This window comes from Gallus gallus, chromosome 2 (assembly GCF_016699485.2).
Source record: "Gallus gallus isolate bGalGal1 chromosome 2, bGalGal1.mat.broiler.GRCg7b, whole genome shotgun sequence".
NCBI lineage: Eukaryota > Metazoa > Chordata > Aves > Galliformes > Phasianidae > Gallus > Gallus gallus.
In genome coordinates, this window is record NC_052533.1 from 86626789 (window position 1) to 86647608 (window position 20820).

Below are 20820 nucleotides of genomic sequence, written 5' to 3' on the forward strand. Positions count from 1 at the left end.
TATCAGAGTAAATTCTCATATTAAAATATTTGCATGAGCATCACAATGGTACCATAAATAAGAAAATTCCTTTAGTCTGGATTTCTAAATAATCTTCACAAGCCTAAGGAGGGAGAACACATACTTAAAGTATAAATGAACATGCCAACAGTGACACCTCATCAAAAATTTTGCCTCGCCGTTTGTTTAAAAAATAGTCTTCTAAAAACAAGACTTTCTGTTAAGACATAAAAAATATGGCAACATATTTTTCTAACTAGCTTCTAACATTGTTCATAGGAAAAATTTTCAGAACACCAGGAAAAAAAATGATAGAAACTGTAAGATTTTTATGTTACTTATTCCTCAGACTTCAGTGCCAAAATCCTAACATTACAAATAGATATATTTTTAAAGAGGAAATTCTAGAATTCTTATATAATTTTTTTCATTACAAGACATGGAACCATGAGAATTATGCTGTTAATATTAATGGAATTAGCAACTTAGTTTTTATGCTTCAGGAAATAAAATGGAGTTGCTAAATTACTTTTCTTGCTATCAATATCTGGAAGGCCTGTTGCCAGTACAGTAGTCCTTCCCAGTCTGAACAATTTTATAATGGAAATGTTATGCTAAATACTCTATATTTCCTTGGTTAGTTTCTATACTAAAGAATTAGTTCAATTAGAAGTAACTGAAGGGGAACAAGCATCAACCCTGTTGCATGGTATGGCAATTTAGAAATATGACTCTCTTTCCTAACTATATATTCTGAAGTTCAAATATATTTCTTGTAATTAATTGAAAATTCTATTTCAAAAAGAGAACCATGCATTTTTGTGTCCTATACCTATGTTACTTTTCAACCATTAAAACATGAAAGTTGACTTATAGATGACTGTCCACCTAAGCATTTTGGGATTTGTGGTGTCCTGAATTTGGCCAGTAGCTGAGCTACCACCCAGATGCTTGCTCACTTGTCCCTAGCAGGGTATGAGAAAGAATGAGAAGGGCAGAAGTAAAACAAACTCATACTTCAAGATGAAAGCAGTTCAATAAGTGTAGAAAACACTCACAAAATATTGACGCAAAGGCAAGCACCTAAAATATCACACCAGCAGGCCAAAGCCCAGACCGTCTTTATGCAACGGCTTCACTGAAAGATTACTCCTCCCCATTTTTATTGCTGAGCACACCATCATCTGGTATGAAATATCCCTGTAGTGAGTTCAAGTCTGCTGTCCTGGCAGCGTTCGCTGCCAGTGTCTTGCACACTTCCAGCCTACTTGCCTGTAGGCCCTGATGCTGTTGAGCAAGAATTGTTTTGCAAAAACTAAAAGATCAGTGTACTGGTTTAGTCACACCTTTAAAACACAGTGACAAATGGACTGCTATGAAGAAAAGTAACTTCTTCCCCACCAGAATTAGTTTATGGAAAAAGCAAACATTTCAGGCACTGAAAGGTTTCCCATGACAGGCACCAAGCATACACACACTGCCTAATCCAGAAGGGGGGAGAGAGAAATGCTCGTAGATTGCAGTTCATAGCATGACATGCCTGGATAAAGTTTTAAAAGTTACAAGAGTAATAGTTATTTCTTGATTCTTACTTGGACAACAAAATCTGCCAAGTTCAAGAAAAATCCAACTGAAAAAAACACAAAAAGATGCAAGAGGTACTAAAGAAGGAAGGTTAATAAAGGAAAGAACAGAGAATGAGCAAGTTTCCAAAAGTTTTAATGCAGGAGTAAACTGTGCCAAGTAACCGTATGTCTCTCGGAATTTATTTGTTCCCTTAGTTTCATTCACTACCTGTCCCTGTAGAGTCCATTCTTTTGGAAAACTGCAGATATTTTGCCACAGCATATGTATCATATAAATTGATTTTGAGTAACTTGACTTGCCACAGTTTTTTCACTATTTGTGTGCACTACTACTCATTTGCAGAATAAATATCACTGAAGATGTCAGGGCTTGAATATTACTGGAGGCTGTAATCATGTGACCCAAAACAAGCAATGAAAACCAAAATTGATATAGGGTGCATTATGGTAGGTTTATAAAACTGGAAATAAGCATAACCAAGATGAAAACAAAATTGTTTATAAACATAACTGATTATTTAGTTTTTTGGACTAATGTTTGACCCTTGGAATATACAGTCAATATCCTCCTGGAAGACAAGAGCACTATGCAGAGGTAGCTTGGGGAGCCATCCTTCTAGATCCATTGCCAGGGCACTGGAGTTAATTTATCTAGTCTACCAACATGAGGTAGGACAGTCGCTCAAAATAGAGTGTTAATAAGTAAAGGAAGAATTCGAGCTGCTTATGCTAGAGAGTAATACAGAATAGAAATGATAATGGTGGAATAAATAACAGAAAAGGAGTGCGTTTCATGCAGAAATTATCAAACATCAGTAACTATTAACAAAATCACATTTGGGTCACAGCAGTGTACACTAATTGTATGATACCAAGAGTTACATGAGAACATTTATATAATACAGTGCTTGTGTTAGGGGCATGGAACTGTAGAATTTGGATGTTGCAAATAGCTTTTCTTGTACTTCTGATTGTTAATATGATTTACAAGAATGTCTTACTAAAGAAGTATAAACAAACTGGAAAATTCTCAATACTTATTAGATCATGAAAACAACAAAAAACCACCACTATTTTGGGTTACATGTTTTGAGGAATAAACAAACCGGCCTATGAAAAACTAATTCAGTGATATTCTAAAAATCAAAAGCTGTTTTAATTTCTAAATAATTTTACTTTAACTTACCATGTAGTGTAGAAAAAAAAAAGGGTGAAAATTACTCATCTGAAGTGGTTCGGTGAAGTACAGAACCCACATTTCTGTCATTCTCAGTTCTGGTAATGTAGTATATTCTGTTTTCTACTCATACTACATTAAGAGAATCAAGATCATGGTAGAGACAATCAAGAGAGGATACAGTTTGTCTCAGGAACAGTTCTGAAATAGCTCAGCCTTCTGTAGAGGTTAGTGTAAAGCCAGATTTTACCGATACAGAGATCACATTAGGTAATGCAGGCTTAGATATAGAGTCCTTTGTCATAACTGTGCTCCATCTTCTAATCATCTTGCCTCCGATTTATTAGCCTGTTTGCTGTTCTCCCATCTCTAGTTGCAGAAGAGGGACTGTACATACTGGTTAGCAGTCATGCTTAAAAGTATATTTTTTCTTCTGCGTTTTGGTCACATATGGTTTTGACTTGCTGTTTTAACTGAAGATGGGATGGAGGCTGTCTGATAACTTTTACCAGCTGAAGAGTGAGCACACTCAGCTACGTTCTGATCTCACCAAGTCACCCCTTGTAAGGTAGGAGAGGCAGAACCATACTAACAGGATTTAGTCATACTTGCAGCATGGAAGTTACGTGAGTCTGGGTCAGTATAAGCTGATACTACCTACCTAATTAAACCACAATACTATGCAGCTGACTACGGTATTTGTGTGTTTATGGTTCTCCTGTAAGTCTTGAAACCTGGGCACATTCTCCATTTGTTACAAGCTTTTCTGATCTGAAACAACAGTCTTGGATAGATAGACAGTTATGTTTATAAAATCTTGGAAATTCAGTAGCTGTACTTCTGTTGACATTTATGGATTGTATGTGAGCATATACACACACAAAAATAGGGCCTCTGCTGAAGTTAGCTTTTCAAAATATGGATATCCTTGATTAATAATGTTACTCATTATTATGTAATCAAAGAAATATGCAAACAGTATGGTATACTGTTTGCTTTTGATTGTCTATCTAAGCCAATGACTGAATTCAAAACTAGACTCCACATTACAGCAGTCTACATAATCTTTACTCACATCCATAATGCTAGTGCAGAAAGGAGGAGAAGGGAAAAGGGAAACTATATAAAAGAGGATAATCTCAACAATCAAAGCACAGGGGAATTGCCTGTCCTGAAACAACCAAGGAAAAGTGGAGAAACTGAATCCAAAAGCAGTGTGCCATAGCCAGAGGTGTCAGAAATAATACCATTTGACTCAAGCTTGACAATTTACTGTAGTAGTAACTCTCCTCTAAACTTTGTACATTCCTCATGGCAATCCTATTCTGTCCTATTATAGAAGCTGTATGTGCATTAGCATGTCTCTTTCTCTTTTGCTACTTTTACAGCTATGATAATCAAGTGAGGAATCGCAGTCACAGCCTTTGCAAAATAATTTAAAATAAAGCTGTACATATCATAAAGCATATAAGCATATTTCTGTCTTGTTTAATTGGTAAATATTATATCTACAAGCTTTTTCTAACTTTCCATAAAGAATAAAAGCATAAGTAAATTTAAAAAAAATAATCAAAATACAACCAGAGAGCAGCTGCAAGTTTGATCTTTCTCTATACCACAAAAGAGAAAGAGTGACTGCAATACTATAAGCAAGAATTTCAACTCCTTTTTAGAAATTTTGTATCAGAACCATTCCACATTCCAGAATTATGCAGATGGAACACAGTGAGGATGGAAAATCAAATATTAGCACAGAATAAAAGTATAGAGGTTGTAGTAGAGTGCTGCCTCACCCACAGCTATTGTAAGGTGGAGAACAAAGCCTCATTAAAGTAAATGAATAACTGCTATGGCCCACACTGACTTCTCTTAAAGCAAGTCCTCTCTGGTTCAAATGAAAATGAAGTGCCTTGTTATCCATATCAGCAGTTAACTCTGACACTATGCTTATGTACATGGTTTATTTAGGACAAGGAATGAAAATTTTTTTCATTTACCTTCCTTCACAAACGAACTCTTTGAACTAGTACTCTTATTAGTCTTCATAACTTCTAAAAAAAAAAAAAAATGTAAAAAACAAAAGCAAACTATACCAAACCAAACAACAACAACAAAAAATCTTTTTAACAAACTGATCATAAATATGAGGGCTCCTCCTAAATTATGCCTCCTATCTTATTATGTTGGTCCTCAATATCAGACCAGGAGGTTGGAGGTTGATACTATGGCAGTAGTGGTTGAACCTTTCCACCAACATTCTGCTAACTTTTGTTGCTGTGCAAAAGATGATAGCAGAGAGGCAGTCCTGCATAATGGCATCTGACATGAAAATGCATATGAAGTAAAGGTGTAGAACTGAATACCTCCATGTGAAAAAAATGGCACCTACTGACATTCATTAATGCTTGCTGAACGTAGATGGAGACCAAACAGTGGATGTGAGCACGATGAGGCAGTGGGTGGTGCATTTCAACAGTGGCACCAGTTACAGTGGTTCATCTCCTTTGGTACAGATTTTTATGAGTGCAACATGCAGACTCTTCTTCATTGCTGGTAAAAATGCATAGGTAATGGTAGTGACTATGCTGAAAAAAAGAGTTTTTTGTGGGTGAGAATTTGCTCTATCAAATAATGTTATTGTGCTCTTTGAATCTGTTGTTGTTTCCATGGAAATAAATAGGAGGAATTACTTTCAGAGTGTCTTATATATATTCAAATGGAGGGGCTAATGTTCTAAAGAACTGAGGCAGAGGGTAAAATAAGACTCAGCTGTGGTCATCCAACAATTTTTCATGAACGCTACAGGCTTGGGGCAGAGTGGCTGGAAGACTGTGTAGAGGAAATGGACCTGGGAGTGTTGATTGACACTAGACTGAACATGAGCCAGCAGTGTGCCCAGGTGGCCAAGAAGGCCAGTGGCATCCTGGCTTGTATCAGAAATAGTGTGGCCAGCAGGAACAGGGAAGTAATTACACCCCTGTACTCAGCACTGGTGAGGCCGCACCTCGAGTACTGTGTCCAGTTTTGGGCCCCTCACTGTAAGAAAGACATTGAGGCCCTGGAGCGTGTCCAGAGGAGGGCAGCAAAGCCGGTGAGGGGTCTGGAGCACAGGCCTTATGAAGAGCGGCTGAAGGAGCTGGGGTTGTTCAGTCTAGAGAAGAGGAGGCTCAGGGGAGACCTTATTGCTCTCTATAACTACCTGAAGGGAGGTTGTGGTGAGCTGGGGGTCAGCCTCTTCTCTCGTGTGACTAGTGATAGAACGAGAGGGAATGGCTTCAAGCTGCGTCAGGGAAGATTCAGGCTGGACGTTAGGAAATTCTACTTCTCTGAAAGGGTGGTCAGGCACTGGAATGGGCTGCCCAGAGAGGCAGTGGAGTCACCGAGCCTGGTAGTGTTTAAAGAACGTTTGGATGTTGTGTTGAGGGTCATGGTTTAGCGAGAACCATTGATGAAGGACGAATGGTTGGACTGGATGATCCTGTGGGTCTTTTCCAACCTTAGCGATTCTATGATTCTATGATTCTATGATTCTTCTAACCTGCTTCTCTGCCGTTTTAGACCAGTTGCATGCAGATCGTGCTTTTCCCCATAACTCTTTGAATTTCTCCCTCTCCCCCTCTTTCAAGAAATGAGTAGTCTTCTCTAGACTACAGCCAATAAGAGTGGACAGCAGGACAGCATAGTCCTTCAGATATTCACATCAGTGCTCAGTTCTCTTTTCTGAAATGGCATTTGACTGACATAAATGTTGAGTAATAGAATCATAGAATCAGAATCATAGAATCACAAGGTTGGAAAGGACCTACAGGATCATCTAGTCCAACTGTCCTCCCCCTACCATTGCTACCACAAAATGTAATGTAATGTTGGGGTAATGTTTGGAAATATTTTGTATAATCTATCATTGTCCTGGCTTTTGCTAAAGAAATCTTTACATAGGTAATTCTAAAATGCTTTGATACTTGCTTTATCAATGATTCCTTGTTGCCATCAAAAAGAGAGACTAACTGGTGGTTTCAGGGTAAACCAAAGAATAAATAAAAGAACGTGCAAGTTCATAGCAAGTAGTACAAATCACACTAGTAAGTGTTTGGGATACCATAAGTAGTTTTAATCAAAGTTAGAGAGTAGAAGTACATGTGTTCTTCATGATTTTAGCCTAAGAGTTCATAGGTTACTTTAAGCATATGGGGCTGGACAGATTTTATGGAACTATGTATTCCTTTCCTGAGCCAACAATATGTTTTTGTAACAAATGTCATCTTACCTGTTATTTAAAATCTCCACATGTGAAGGTTACACAGCCTCTGCAAACAATCTATTCTATTACACTTAACATATCATTACATTACACCTAGTCTTCAAGTTTGGTTTCTCTTATTACAGTTTGATACATTACTTCTCTTGTGCTCACTTTCCCAGCTTGAAGAAGTTCTTTCTGTCATCTCTTGGAAGGCATTATCCCTACATCTCTGATTCATGGATCTCTTCTTAGCTCTTTCTAAGCAGCCCACATCTTTCCTGGAGCAATGCATAGGACATTCAGGTCCAAAATGCTAACCAAAACATAACTGCAGAACAACACGTACGAAAACCTTTAATCTCATTCACATTTACTGTTTCTGAAACACTGGACTATGATAACAATATGCAGTATACTCCTTCCCAAATCTTCAGATTTTGAGCAGAATATCAATATCTCAGTCATTTCAAAGCATTTCAGAAACCAGAGAGATACAAACTGGAGCCCTTTCTAATAATCCAATTGCAAATCTTGGGTTACTAGTGGACTGATGAGGAGACAGATCTCTGTCTAGAACTGTCCTCCAGAGAAGAATAAGTATTAGGATAAACATATGGAATTAACCATTTCCCCAAGTATGCAGTTCTGTATATTGTTTAAGAGCCAGCTGTCCTGAGTTGGGGGGCAATGAGGAAAACTTTCCTGCATTCAGACTGGGACATTATTATATGTTAGCTTCAAACAGTAACAACAGATATCCACACATCGATGATAATTAGCAGTTTGAAGTTTGGTATGACGTTGAATACTCTTCTTTCAGCTCCAGTTACTGAGATTCATCTCTCCATTCTTTTTAACATCTTCCTCTAATTTCTTACATAGTTAAATATTATTTCTATTGCATCCTGGATTTAAGTTGCTACTACTTTCTCATAATGTCTCAATCTCCATAAAAATCTCACAAATATCAAAAATATGTGTCCAAGGAAAAAAAATTCGGAAGAAATTAACTTTGTGCCAACACTGTTGAGTATTAACATGAATATGTATCTTTGGAAAAGAAGTCTGAACAAGTTCTTCTGCCTTTTGCTGCTTGCAGTTTCAAGGAGAATTAAATTTTCCCGTATCATATTAACTACAGCTTCACTCATGATATCTGAATATACTTATGCTATTAATAACAGTCTGCATTTGCAAAGATAAGCTAAGTCTTCCTCTGCTTAGGCTCTGAAACACTTACCTGATCCTGCTACATTTTCCCTTGGTCCAAGTTCTTACACAGACAACTTGTACTTTTTAGATTCCTGTTTCTAGTCTTACAGTCTTACGTAGTAGATGAGGAGAGGGAATACATGAGAGAAATAATCAGTCTTAGCTATCATCTTCATTAGCTTTTCTTGAAATTCCATAATCTTCTTTATTTTTTTTTTCCATTTCTTCTTTTATTTTTAACAATAACAGTACAACCATTATGATTTCCTGAAGTCCACTGTGACCCTCAGCAGAAATTTCTGGCTACCACTCTATTTAGTGCTATTCTTTGTTTTTCAGGTTTAAATGTCATCTACATGCTTTATTTCTTTGTGTAGAAGATTTCCAAAGATTTTTAGCCCTTATATAAATACACATATATACTTATAAACATCCACTTTCAGATATTTTCAAGATACATTATATTCCATTTACAAAAGGAGGCCACATTCAGCAGAAATCAAACATAATTACATTATTCACGCTTTCCTAAAGAAAAACTTCTGCACCTATATCCTCTCTATCAATTTAGTTACCATAGTAGAGTCTTAACAGGCAAACCTCTCAAAGATGTGAAGAACCGTTGTTCCAGAGACAAGAAACTGATTCTCCAGTTGTTCCCAGGAACAGTCAAAAAGCAGAGATGGTGCATGCAATATTTGATAATAAAGGAGTAACTTAGCATCTCATTTCTCATCCTGAGAAATCCTGATTTCTCATCCTGAGCTTTTTTAATGACTCAGGCAGCACAAGGAGTATTTCTGAAAGCAAAGAGGGTTTTAGAGTTAGTACTCATTCCGTGACTGACTTATTCTGAGACTGGTAACAAGGGTTGCAGAGTCTGTGAAACAGGCACTGCACTCTTGTGCACTGAACTAAAAGAACTGGTCATTGCTTTAGCTGTGTGATATTGTTTTTGACTTGGACAAGTAATTTACTTGGTGCCTCTGTTTGAAAGGCAGAACTGACTAATAGATTCATAGTACTCTATTTTAATATCAGGTAGGGGTAACTGAGACAAAAGTGTGATAAGTTCCACAATTCCCAGTGTAAATACTTACTATAAGTACTGATAAGAAATGTTATGGTATTATCACACACTCATTGACTTACCTCCATTCTAGCTGCTATTGAAAATTCATCTATTGTAATAGAGCAAAATAATTCTGTTAGAAAATATAACCGTGAGGAAACAATAAAACTGTGCTTTGTCATCTAGCTCCTTTATGCAAGGCACACATTTGAGGGGATATAAATGGTACTGAATAAGCAACTCTGACTCCAATAACCACATAGGATTCATGTAAGAGAAGTCTTCTATGGTTTGACAGATGTGTGGGGGACTTTGCAAAAGCAGGAGAAATCTGCCCAAGCAGGTGGTCCCCTTTGATCACAACAAAGTGCTAAGTATATGGTAAAGTTATGACACATCAGCTATTTGCAAAATTATTGCAGTGAAAAATGTGCAAATTCAAGGAATGCCACCAACTACTGTCTTAGAAAACTAAATCACAAAGCAAGAGTTTGCGAAAACAAGCCTCTATTTATTTGCTTCCCTGATAATCCCACTGACTCCAAATACACACACACACACACACACACGCACAAAACCCTCTACATGAATAAACCTGCTGTATCTTTGCTTCAGTTTCTAACATAGTATCACCTATACTTTCATTTAAACGTGGCTTACATCACACAGAACATCTATGTGAGAAATATTTTATTAAAAGTATGCTGGAAATTTTTTCTCTTTGACAGAATTGTTGAATTGTTGAGACTACCACCAGCGAGTACATTTAACAGCATATATGAATACCTGTGAGGTGGAGCCTTTTTTTATTCCTCTACGGCAATCTGCCATTGATACACAAGTTTTGTTTTTAATGACCTTATTTTCAGTGAGAAACATAATCAGATTTTTATAATCAATAACACAAATGTTATTTTGATGACACCAGTGCAGGGGCCATGAATATGATATTGTGACTATATATTCTCCAGGATTCCTAACTGAATGTGTTTACAAAAGTGATTTCTTTAGTTTTTCCATTAACATACACAATTCCCCTTCTGCAGAATGCTTCTATTTCTTTTCATGATAAATGTAAAAACAACATATAATGTCTGAGGCCAAACAATGAAATAGCGATCTAAAAGGCTAAAGACCCTTTGATCAGGGTATTAAAGGCTCTTCACAGAAAACCTGTTGTGCTTCCAAAGTTTTATGTTAAAACTTAATATGCTTAAGACAATCAATCTCAGCTGAACTAGACCTTTGATAATTTCGTTTCTATCATCAAACAAGCCTTATGGGGTTGAGTGTAGTGGTAGTTCATAATGAAGCACTTCGTATAGAAGCAGCTGTCTCCTCACCTGTTTCCCAGTCCATCCAGAGGCCTGGAGAAATTCTTCAATTTAGCAAGCAAACTTAAGTCATTATTAGAAATGACAGGGAAACCTGATGAAATTGTACCTTCAATTGGAAAACAAAATTGCAATCAGACCAACATGATTTCCTCGTGGTCTGACCATGCTAATGCCAAGTCGAGACATGGGCAAATGTATTTAAAAGTCATAATGGAGTATTACCATGCAATCTCTTTTTACTGGCCCTTATTAATATAAAACTTCAATTTGCATGTAAATGTGGTCAACTTTCATATCATCAAAATACATGAGGCCTGGGAAAGTAATGAATTGAAGTTTGATGCAGCAATTACTGACGTTTATAAAGAATTTTAAAGAGGTCATTCTAGCCTTGGCTGAGAAAATGAGGAAATCAACAGGGAATATTGTCAATATAGCAACAGTGGGAGTTGGAGTCAGTCCCAGGTGTTAGAAGGCCAGATGATGATTAATAGAGAGGGAGTATGAAGCCTTTCACCCAGAAGGACTGGGCTGGACCTGGGGCTCAATAACAGAGCTCTCATGAAAAGGTTCTTGCCGGGTTCCCACTTTAGCTGCCTCGAAATGTGTTCCAGGGGGAATAAAGTAGCAAGTGTTTATGAGAGAGAGCAGTGCTGAAGGTTTAATTGGTCTCCACATCCTTTCAGCTCCCCTCAGTAGTTGATATGCAGTTTAACCTTTTTTTCCCCACCTCAGATACTCCAGTGCCACTGGGATTTTAATAAGGCACTAGCTTGATAGCTTGGAAAGACTTCTTTGCTAAATTGAGTTAAACTACCTTATTATATAATAATGACAATTTATAAATCTCTTGATTTAAAAATAGCCAAAACAAACAAAAACCTAGAAAATATTATCTTCCTGAAACATTTTTAAAATCTCAAAAATAGTGGAGTTCTTTTGGATTTTTTTTTCTTTTGTTCCCTTTTCACTGAAAAATTTCATATGGAGGAAAAAATTAAATAGGTAAAAAAATCAATGTAGGAATAAGAGCTATGCAGTCCTTTCCCACTTTTGTAATGAAAAAAAGCATTGTAAAGAGTGGACACTGTGCAGTATTGTGAAGAATTCAAAGCAGTGAGGAACTGGTTGCTGGTAGTGATTGGAGTCCTGATTCTGCAACATTGTGCACTTTGATGTAATTGCTTATACAAGTCTGAAATATATGAAACATTTGCAAGAGGCTCACTTCCCAAACCAATAGTTCTACATTCATATGCAGCAAATTGGTCAGTAACTGCATAGATGACTCAGTAAAGGAAAGAATCAGGCCCCAGGTTTCTACTGCTTGCTCAGACTGACGTGTGTGTGTGGTAGCAGCAAATTGATTTCATCATTCTGTGGCTTAGTCTTCCTATATACAAATAGATATCTGTACTTTTTTTATCTTCTTAAGATTGGGGATGAAGTTCAATTAATGAGTTTTGTATGTGCTTTGAGATCTTCAAATGGAAACTAATAAAAATGTTTCTAATTTCTTTGTGGGATTTTTTCTTTTTCTTTTTTCTTCATGTTCTCATAAAAAAAATATATAGCTGGTAAACTGTTCCTTGTATGCAAATAATAACAAAGTCATTGGTAAAGATCAAATAAAAGTAAATAATGGAATAAAAATCAATTTCTTCAACTCCTGTTTTCTACTTTTGTTTTCAAAACCCGATTTTCAGTTACATTATTTCAAGTAAGTCACTAGATTAGTTAAACTTTTTAGGTTACATTAATTGAACTAAGATAAGCACTTACATTCAAGATGTCTTGGATGCTACAATACATTATTTTGATAAACTGAGAATAAGCTTCAGTGAAGTTTAAGAAACTGTAAGCAAACAATCTGACCAACACTTTGAAATGCTATTATTGAGAATTATTTATTATCACCATTTACATTTTCCATAGTAATGAATTTTTCGTTCTGTAAACATTTGAAAATGTTCACTGACAAGTGAAATTCTCAAAGCAGAGAATCTCTTTTCGTATCACTTTGCAAGGCTTATAGTCAGATATTTCACCCAAGGGACAGCATATTAAATCAATGTTTATATTTCTGTAACCCTTGAGACTCCTTGGTCTAAACATTTCTAATTCTCACTAGTCTGGATGGTGAGTGATAAAGAGGCAGTTGCTATTACAGAAGGAAGGCTGAGAAACATTGAAGAGGCAACAGTTATATTCTCATTTCCCAATCAATTTCCTGATATATTTACAGTATCCAATATGTATTTGGGGAAAGGTAATAATTTTTAGTAGACCTGAAGACAAGAGTGAATACTGAAGAAAATACAATAGCAAGAAGAGTACACAAAAAGTATTACACCTATCCTGAGGCTTAGCACAAACTTTAGGAAAAAGGATTTATTTTACTGTTTCATGAATGAAGGGTTTCTTTATGCTTGTAAAAGCATGAGCAAACATTATTAATCTAGATAGATCTACACTGTATGCTATTTTCTTCAGTTTTCAACACCGACAACAAAAAATCTTGGTGAACAAAGCAAGAAAAGTTTGTTTGTTTCTTTGTTTTAAGGACAATAGTACAGTATTGTAATCCTATGTTTTAACTCTTGAAAAGCAAGTAGATGAGGCAATAATGATCATGTGCATCAAAATCTGAGTCACCAAATTATATTAGACACATAGTAAACTAGACTTATGGACAAAATAAGTTTTGAAAAGCTGGGGAAAAAATTTGTTTTTAATCTGGCAAAATATCTCTGCAATATAATGCAAATTAGGAAAAAATATAATTCTTATTGCATATTTAAATATATTTTTTTGAGAATTAAGTAACAGTAGTAGTAAGTACTGTCAGACTATTAAGTAACAGTAGTAGGAAGTATTATCAGATATTAGAATACTACATTTACAGAATATTCTTTCCGAACAAATATATGTATTGGAATATATATATTCCAATATATATATATAAGAGAATTTAGGAAATATCACCTAGGAATCAAACTCTGAGGAAAGAATAACTTTTTTGTACAAGCACTGATTCCACTTCAGAGGAAAAACTTCATTAAATCCACAGGAATAATTTGTAAAGGAGTCCTTAGCACTAACTGTTTCAATCTACAGATCTGCTCTTAATAGTTCTCAGTGAATGATAGGCACCATCAGAGATACAAGGGCATCTCCTGAGAAAGAAAATGCTCTGTGTGACAGTTCCCATGTCCCAACACAATCCTTGCCATCACTTCTGCTAGAGTACATCTCGGGAAAAAAAACAAAAAACAAAACAACAACAACAACAACAACAACAAAAAACCAAAGCAAACAAACAAACAAACAAAAACTCTAGTGAGAAGAAGCAGACAGATTTCTGGTAATTATTGATCTGATTATTCTTCATTCATATATGCAGTCAGTAGATAGGAATGGAACTAAATCCAACTAACAGGGACTGACCAGAAATACATGTATTATTACATGTAATAATAATAATACATGCATTATGTATTATAATGGGCAATCACCCATTACCCTGACCTTTATAAATGATTTCAACATAATCTGACTGACTAAAATTTTATTGGGTTATGACTAACCTTTTTGGCTTATTAGGGATCTTAGGAAGAACTGAGGACCTCCCATTCCTTGTCCATTCATCTTTAGATCACGAAAGATTTGAGATGACTGGGCTTGTTGAGCTTGAAGAAGGCTTCAGTGAGACATTGTTGTGGCCTTCCATTACTTAAAGGCAACTTATAAACAGAAGGGAAGTTGACTTTTTGTATGGTCTGATGATTAGAACAAGGGGAATCAATTTTAAACTAAAAGAGGGGAGAATTGGATTAGATAATAGGAGAAAATTCTTTATTCAGAGGGTAGTGAGGCACTGGAACAGCTGTGTCTGCCCCATCCCTGGAGGTGTTCGAGACCATGCTGGATGGGGCCCTGGGCAGCCTGAGCTGGTGGGTGGCAATCCTGTTCATGGCAGGGGGTTGGAACTAGATGATCTTTAAAATTTTTTTCAACACTTGACATTTCATGATTCTGTGATTACCTAGTGCTTGAAAATCACTATGCAAAATGAGGATTAAAACCCTCCCTGAGATTCAGACCCCAGAATAGCTGGGATTCAGAAAACAGAGTTCGAAAACAGTGGCAAAGCAAATGAAATGATACAAAACAAAATCTTAAGTAGGAAACTGCCTCTTTATTTAAAATGTCAACACTTACACACAGGTAGATGATTTTTTGTAATCCAGATGTAAAAAATTAGTTCAAATATTTGGAGTTGATGTATATAATTATATCTCCAAAGTCCTAGAGGAATATTCAAGCGATGAATAGGAAAAGCAAAAACAATTATATTTCAGGCCCACCAGTAGATTATATGTTTGTCTCAAACCATATGCACCTTATCTTAATCAGTCATCTTAAGTGCCATCACAAGAAAAAAAAAAAAAAGAAAGAAAGAAAGAAAAAAAGAAAAAGCTGAAGGTTATTAGAAGATTAGAAGGAGTAATTTTGTTATATGCAAAAAAAAAAAAAAAAAAAAGCAAAATTACTATTGAGGAAGGATGTCTAGACAAAATTATCCTCAGGCAGATTTCTAAACTTAAAGTATATTTTACCCTTTCTCTTTAAAGTTGTAGTAATTATTTTGTTGCAAATTCCCTTGGTACTGTCTCTCATCTTCACGGCATTCCCTTACAAAGCAGGTAAACACACAAACACGTGAATTTCCTTCAGGTTACACAGCACACTGACACTGCATCTCAGTCCTCTAAACACCCCAAACTGAACTCACTACCCAGGTTTCCCTTGAGAAAACCTTCCTTTCCATTTCTTCTGCACAAATTTGAGGAGTTTTGTCATTACATATACTATCAAATTTATATGATATTATTACACTTAGGAACGACAGTCTAAACACTCCAATCAGAACTTTTCGCCAAGGCTCCTCCTGGAAAACCTTCTTTCCCAGTGTTCCTTCACTGGGAGGTTTATTCCACAGAGTTTATTCCACTGAGTTTTACTCCTTCAGACCATCTACCTAACTTACTCTGAAGTTTTTTGCTGTTCATGCATCTTTTAGTCTGTCCCTGCACTTTGTGTCTCTACATGTGCATTTTTTCTCCCTTTGTATTTATTTACTTCTTTGTTACACTCATAAATAGATGTTTCACATTCTCTTAGGCCTTTCTTCCTCCTTTTTTTTCCTAATAAGGCTGTTTTCCCACCCTACCTTCTCTTATTTCTACAGTCCTCCTTCTTTCTGCCTCAGATGTCTATTCCTCCCCTCTTTTACCTTACCTTTTTCCCACATCTCCATGTTTAACTGCATTCAAGTTTTTTCAGCTCATTTGCTGAACCAGCTGATTTCAAGGCGTAATTTCAGGACCCATTAAATGTGCAACACAATGTGCAGAAGCAGTCCTTGTTGTCTCAAGGTTTATTCTTTTCCCAAAACATACAGATGCACTTTAAGATAGTAAGATTTTTAAAAGAGAACCATTTATGCTATTCTACTGTATAGCAAGAAAACAAAGTTATTAAAGAGAGAAGACTGTTGATGTGCTTTCAGTACCCTTTATCCATATAGCTCAATATATTTTCTTTAGGAGCAGTGAACAGAATCCTTAGAGAAGAATAAAGAGCAGAACAAGGGTACAGTATTTCCTGATCCGTCTTCCAGAGAGAGAACTATCCCAATAGCGATTTCCCATTGGGTCAGTTGACTGAAGTCTGACTTCGCATGTTTATACTAACCTTGAGACTATAACGTTCATGTCTCTGCAGTGAAGTTTTGTTTCAGGAGAGAATAATGAAAAAAGCAACTGGCTGATTCCTATCTGAATGGGACAAGTTATATTAAGATCTAGGAGGGCATGTAACTCTACAAATATACAGGTTGAGCTGGTTATTAGTAACAGAAAACAAGCATCCTAGTGGTGCAATAGCAGGTTTTATTATGCCATTCATATGTTTAAATGTCACATTTTTCTCTGATTTGAACATGTCTTGGGCCTCATTGAGTAGGTAGGCAGATCTTGGATATCTGAAGGACCCAAGTGCCAGACCTGTTGTTTGCAGCAGTTGGTTCAGTGGCACTGCACAACAGGGCTTCAAATTAAATGTGTCACTCTTTACTCATTTTTAGCTCACTCATTGCTGTTTTGGGTTACAATGCACTTAGATCTCTGGAGTTCTTCTTTGACATACAGGATATCTACAGGTCCGCATAGAACTTCTTAAATGTTGAGCTGCACCACACGCACTTTTCAATGTCTTTATGAAGTATCCCTAGAAATCCAGTAGATTCTGGAGCAACAAAGACATTCAACAGTTCGTTTCTTTAGATGAGCTTAAATGATAGCACAAAATATTTTCAAATCAATTTCATAACTATCGTAAACTGAACAGTCTTTAGATAGGGATAAATTCAAACATTGTATAATTTAGAAATTTGTCAGCTAGTGTATGCAGGATGCATTTTTCTCCCTCTTCTCTCATTTTCTCTAAGCCTATCTGCTGTATAGTTGAAAGCTTTTGAATTTCTATTCATGGATGAGAGACCCAATTTAAGAGATGTTATATATTGATGTAATAGAAATACAGTTACAGAAAGGATATGTGATATACTGAAGCTGAACATATAGAATACCTAAACTACATAATTACAGCATAAATATATTCTAACAAAAGAATGGTTTCTTGTCCTGAAGAGCTTATGCTGTAAATAGAAACAAACAAACAAACAAACAAACAAAATGTTAGTATTAAAAACAAACAGATTGAATGCAAAGTAACACTGAGCTTTAACTAACAGCTTAAAAAGCAATAGCAGCAGCACCTCAGCTTTTTTAGCACTAGTTTTTCTAGGTAGCACAAGTGAGAAGGACAATGATATTTTTCCATTTTTCTTCTCTCCCACAAAATGCAAATTAGTCTATCAGGCCAAAGTAATACACCTTACAGTTTTGTCTAATTCCAGACCTACTTGTGGGATTTACTCTGATTACTGAAATATTCAGAGGTATACTCTCATTTCTCAGCCTTACTAGTAAATCTGTTTCTCCAGCAGCAGATTATAGATTTGCTTTCAACTAGCTTGATAATCTCATTGCCATTACTGCTATGGTTTATCAAGCTGTTAATTTGTGAACCACTGATCACGACCACATACATTTTGAACTACTGTGAAAATTTATGTCTTTACATTTTGTTTGGCCTTGAAACTGTCCATTAATAGTTTGGTCTCCTTCCTTGACTGTCTCTGAAAGAGAAAGGTTATGTTAACCATAATCTGCGACAGTTTTATTCTGACTAAAACATTAATGATATTTGGATTAATCACCCATGGTTAGTATGGGCAAAAAGTTAACCACAAAATATTTGTATTTTTTACCTTTTTTTATTCCCTCTGCAAATTATAACTCCTTACAAGACACTGCCTATTCTGCATTTATTGCTTTTGGCCTAACACTGTATGTATGGTCCCTAGTGAACATAAAGCTCCGTTCCGCAATCCATCCCAATGAGATCCATGGAACCCTTTAATAAGAAAATTTGTCCATTAGCTTACTCCTACAGAAGGGAATACCTCTAGATGAATGAGAAATGCTACTTTCCTTGATAGGGACTGTCAGTCAAATCTCCAGTGAGTTTCAGTGCTTCTTCCAGATTTTTGCTAGTTCTGTTATATTCTTATAACGTTAAAAAGGTCTTACACACATAAACATACTGCAGGATGCTATTAAGTTTCTTTAGGCAGCAAGTACTATATAGAAAAGCCAGGAAAATTGTTAATGAACAATCACGTATTATGCTAATTGAGTTATCAGATTGGTGATGTAATTATCAATTTTTGTAGTGATAATTTTGTAGTTATTCTTCCACTCAAAAAATGATCAAATGCTGTGGAGGGAAAAAAAGAAGCAATAGCAAGAAAAAACTCTCATTTATGGCTGCTAAGGTATTCATTGACAGACCTGTTAAGTGCAGTCTGATTGATCCTTGAGTTTCTACAGAGATTGTGATTTGTACCCACAATATCATACAAAAATATGCAAAGTATCTGATTTTTCCTGCAGATTTTTTTTCTTATTATTGGTTTCAGAAATTAAACACTGAACACTGAACTAAATAACTGCTTATAAACACCAACTCTCTGAAGCCTAACGTTTCTTATCAAAAGCTATGCTGGGAGTTTTCAAAGGTTTTCCATTTAGTGGACTCAAGCTTGAATGAAGATCTAAGTATATATAGCCTGCTCATTGTGATGAGTTTCTGAGTATCCAGTTTTCTGCTTGTATGTGCTATGTTAGGTTTTACTTGAAGGAACATGGATGTGTAGCAGAAAGGATGAGAATAAAAGAGAAGCAGAACAAGAAACATGAAACAGTTGTACGTGCTAGTGACTCTGGAAGGTACAGGGTCCCTACTTGCAGCAGAAGGCAAATTCATTGTCAGTGTGAGCAATGATGGAAATTCTCAGACTTTTATAATTGTACTACCAATTGTAGTGAGAGATCAGAGAGAGACTGGGAATACAGTGACAACTACTGGACTGGAAATAAGAAGTGAACAAAAGATTGAACACTGCAGGAGGGAGAATATTTTCTTTTAGTTATTCTGCTTACTCCAAAGAGGAGTAGTTCCAGAAAGGCTGGAATACTTCACTCTAATTCTCTACTCTGGTCAACCTGAAATCAGCAGGAGTAGCTAGACTATTAGATACCGTTGTTTTGAAGACTCTAAATGGATTACAAGTGCAAACCAACTATGTGTTCATTTAGAGCAGTTTACCTGATTCCTTGTGCATTTCTTCTGGCTTTGCTTGTATGTTTCGCAGTCATGCAGCATCACTAGAATATTCTGTAACATAACAAAAACGGAAAACTTGATAACATTGATAAGTAAAACATGTATTAGTTGAGAACTGTATTGAACTCCATACAAAAATAAATAAGTAAAGGAATTCTGTACTGATGGCATTATTTCTTTTCATATTTAATTCAACAAAACCACTCTGTTTTAGAATCCACTTCTTACAGATATGTCAATGTCTTCAGAATTCAGAACTACTTAGTAACATAAACCAGAGAGCAGTGCTATAGAATTAGTGTGCTGCCAGGTAGCAATGCTTTTGTGGATAAAATAGTTTTATATTATTCTTTTGTGCCAACAAAAAAGGCATCAAAATTATAAAAGAAACTTTACTATAATATTAATGAATTCTGTTGAATTTCACATTTTCATTACAGTTTTTCTAAGGATGAAATCTACTTTTTAGTTCTGCAAATATTTTTTGTGTTTGGCATATTTGTCACAGACATATTATCTCCAGCTCTGGATTAAGAATCTTTATTTCCTAATATAATATTTTACTTTCTCACCCAGCCAATACAGGTCAACCCATTACTCCCTCCCCTATCATTCTTGCTTCTTTCTCTCTATTTCATCAATCTTAATTCATTTGTATTATTTTCACCTTCTTCCCCTTTCCATTTTTCTTTACAATCATTTCTAGCTTTCTCTCCTTCTTCTACTTTGCCATGCGTTTAATAATCTCACCTTTCTTTCTCATCCTTTTGGATTAGGGAGAGGTTGGTTGACCACAGCAATTCTCTAGAAACAACAGGCAAGAAAAAGAAAAAAAAAAAGATGTTTACCAGAAGTGTTTACATTTGCATTAGTTTAACCCATCAAAGATCTATGGGGCTGATATCCATGCAGCAAAGAGAAAAAAACTTTGGTAGCTCTGAAACTTGGCAAGCTGGAGGGACATAGTTCCAAATCTTATTTCAGAGAAATGTATGAAAATGAATTCAGAATATTTGATAACTGTAACTGAACACATTTTAAAAAATATTTTTACACTGAGACTTTGACATTGTAAAAAATGTTTTTACATTGAGAACCACACTCTTTACACTTGCTTCCATTGGTACAGTCCATTTAAGTTAAGTGATTATTTTCTATAATGTAAAGAAAATGTTCAGAAAGGAACCAATTAAATCATCACCAAGAGAGGGCAAAATGCTTAAGAAAGAAAATGTTGCCATGTAAGCTTTCCTTATTCACTCTGTGAATTAACTAGACTTGATATTGCTAAGGTTTAGTTACTATTTCTATATATGACTGTCACTTTGATTAGCACTACTTTCAACGCTTTGCAATGTCATTCTGCCTAGAGACAAATA

The 20820-nt window shown here is 35.8% G+C and overlaps 1 long non-coding RNA gene across 1 annotated transcript; it reads right to left on the reverse strand.

Moving 5' to 3' along the window:
* Nucleotides 1-16048: 16048 nt before the first annotated feature.
* LOC121109799 lies at nucleotides 16049-20390 on the reverse strand. The gene is made up of 4 exons (XR_005857548.1): nucleotides 20192-20390; nucleotides 19424-19492; nucleotides 17802-17891; nucleotides 16049-17348 (listed from the first exon to the last, which is right to left on the reverse strand). It is a non-coding gene; the product is annotated as an uncharacterized LOC121109799 (long non-coding RNA).
* Nucleotides 20391-20820: the final 430 nt, after the last annotated feature.